Consider the following 2976-nt stretch of genomic DNA (forward strand, 5'->3'; position numbering starts at 1 on the left):
AGAAAACTTAAACAATTCAGGAGAAAATCTGGGAGTTTGGTGATGTTTTTAGATGTAACACTAAAAGCAGAATTCATGAAAGAATAAATTGAACTTTGTCAAGATCTTATGCTTCGTGAAAGGCACTTACAAAAATGAAAAAGTCACAGGCTGTAAGAAAATATTTGGAGAAAACCTGGCTGATAAATATATTTGTATTCAAAATATACAAATAATTCTTTTTTTATTTTGGAGACAGAGTCTCACTCAGTTGTCCTGGGGTTGAGTGCCATGGCATCATAGCTCACAGCAACCTCAAACTCTTGGGCTTAAGTGATTCTTTTGCCTTGGCCTCCTGAGTAGCTTGGACTACAGGTGCCTGCCACAGCACATAGCTATTTTTTAGAAATGGTGTCTCACTCTTGCTCAGGCTGGTCTGGAACTCCTGACCTCAGGCAATTCACACACCTCAGCCTCTTAGAATGCTGGGATTACAGGGATCAGCCACTATGCCTAGCAAAATATACAAAGAATTCTTAAAGCTCAGCAATAAGAAGGCAAACAACTCAATTTATTTTTTTTATTTCGGGGGCGGGGGGGGCAGAGTCTTATTATGTTGCCCTTGGTAGAGCGTCATGGTGTCACAGCTCACAGCTAACTCAAGCTCTTGGGCTTAAGTGATTCTCTTCCCTCGGCCTCCCAAATAGCTGGAACTCCAGGTGCCTGCCACAATGCCTGGCTATTTTTCTGTTGCAGTTGTCATTGTTGCTTAGCTCAGGCCAGGCTAGGTTCAAACCTGCCAGCCTCAGTGCATGTGGCCGGTGCCAAGCCAACCCTATTTAAAAATGGACAAAATTATGAGCTTTTTGGAAGGAAGTATGGAGAATCCTTAAAGAACTCAAACTAGACCTCCCATTTGATCTTGCAATGCCATTATTAGGCATCTACCCAGAAGAAAAATTCCTTTATCATAAGGACATATGCACTAGACTGTTTATTGCAGCTCAATTTACAATCACCAAAATGCGGAAACAGTTTGCCCACCAAATGCCCACCAACCCAGGAATGGATTAATAAGCCGTGGTATATATATACCATGGAATACTATTCAGCCATTAAAAAGATGGAGACTTTACATCTTTTGTTTTAAATTGAATGGAGAGGGAACATATTGTTCTTAGTAAAGCATCACAAGAATGTAGAAGCAAGAATCCAGTGTACTTTATTGTAATATGAAAGCAGATGATGAACTAATACAAGGTGGGGGGTAGGGGAATGAGCAAGTGGGGAGAGGGAAGGAGGTAGGGGGATGGGGGTCACAATGTATGGCACAACTCTTGGGGATAGGACACAATTATAAGAGGGACTTTAACATACAATCAGTGTAACCTCATTCTTTGTACCCTCAATCCCAAACAGATAAATAAAATAATTTCATGAAATCTTTCCCCAGCTAAAAACAAATAAAAAATGGGCCAAAGATCATTGAGCAGACAACCCACCAAAGAAGATGCATCTTGGCAGATAAGTGTATGAAAAGAGCTCAACATGATGTAATTAGGGAATTGCTAAATTAAAACAGCAATGAGTTACCTCTACATACTTAATTAGAATGGCTAAAGTACAAAAAAACTGACAGTACCAAATGCCAGGTTAGGATATGGAAAAACAGAAACTCTCATTCATGGTTGATAGGAATGTACCACTCTGGAAGACAATTTAGTAGTTTCTTATAAAACTGAACAATCTTACCATATGATCTAGCAGGCATGTTTCCTAGGTATTTATCTATGTGAGTTTAAAATTTATGTCCATAAAAAAACTATACACAAATATTTATAGCATCTTTTATTCATAATTGCCAAGAAGTAGAAGTAACTGAGATATCTTTCAAAAAGTGGATGTATAGACTGTGGTACATACATAAACTGTGGTCATCATACCACAATACTTGGAAGCACTTAAAATGCATACTGCTTATGCATTTAAGAACCCAGTCTAAAAAGGCTACATGTAGAGAGTAAAATAGACCGGGGTGATAGGGGATGGGGGTTAAAGAGGCTGAATTGGGGGCTCTTGAGGGCAGTGATACTAGTTTGTATGATATTAAATGATGGATATATGATAATATTCATTTGTAAAACCCATAGAACAGCTGGGCACAGTAACATGATCCTGTAGTTCCAGCTACTCAGGAGGCTGAGTCACTCGAGCCTAGCTGCAATGAGCTATTATCATACCAGTATACTCCATCGTGGGCAATGGAGCGAGACCCTCCTCTCAAAAAGAGAAAAACAACTCCTAGAAGAATATAATATATTCTAAAGAATATTAATCATAATGTGAACTATGGGCTTTAGTTTAATGGAAATGCATTGATATTGGTTCATTTGTAACAGATGTAACATTCTATGAGGTAATAAGGGAATCTTTGTCAGGCTGTTCATGTTGGAACTGAGGACTGTCTCCTCGATTGTCTGTAAACCTAAAATTTCTTAAAAGTCGATTAAAAAATAATTGCATTTCTAGAAATTAAAAGGCAATAATCAGAACTATATAAGGATTTTCTAAAGGGGGTTAAATTAATGAAACATCCTTTTTAATCAGGTACTATTTAACCATTAAAATAATTTTTACATTTAATTAATTACTAGTAATGATGAGGCTGGGATATAGCTAATTTTTAAAAATATTTCAACAAATCCCGTTGTTTTGAGTAATATGTATGACTTGAAAAAACTTCATCAGTAAACCAAATGATTGATAGTGGTTGTGGTCATTTTTCTTCATACCTTTAAGTATTATAGTTGGGTTTTATTTTTTAGGCATTATGTATCACATTTATAATCCAGCCCTCAAAAAAGTAAAGCTGATTTTGGAAAAGAACTTAGAAATGTAACATCTAAAAATAAAGGAAATATTAGCTGTAAATAGGTAGAGATAATGATAACCTTACTTAGTAAGTATTTATGGTGATTGTCTTTTCTTTTTTTTTTT

General features: G+C 36.5%; 1 protein-coding gene across 1 annotated transcript in view; it reads left to right on the forward strand.

The window, feature by feature from the left end:
• The window catches only part of PAK2 (p21 (RAC1) activated kinase 2), a 104365-nt gene that overhangs the window by 99912 nt on the left and 1477 nt on the right, over nucleotides 1-2976 (forward strand). The gene's annotated exons all lie outside the window — the stretch shown is intronic.

This window comes from Otolemur garnettii, unplaced genomic scaffold (assembly GCF_000181295.1).
Source record: "Otolemur garnettii isolate 467f Iridium unplaced genomic scaffold, OtoGar3 scaffold00060, whole genome shotgun sequence".
Classification (NCBI taxonomy): Eukaryota; Metazoa; Chordata; class Mammalia; order Primates; family Galagidae; genus Otolemur; species Otolemur garnettii.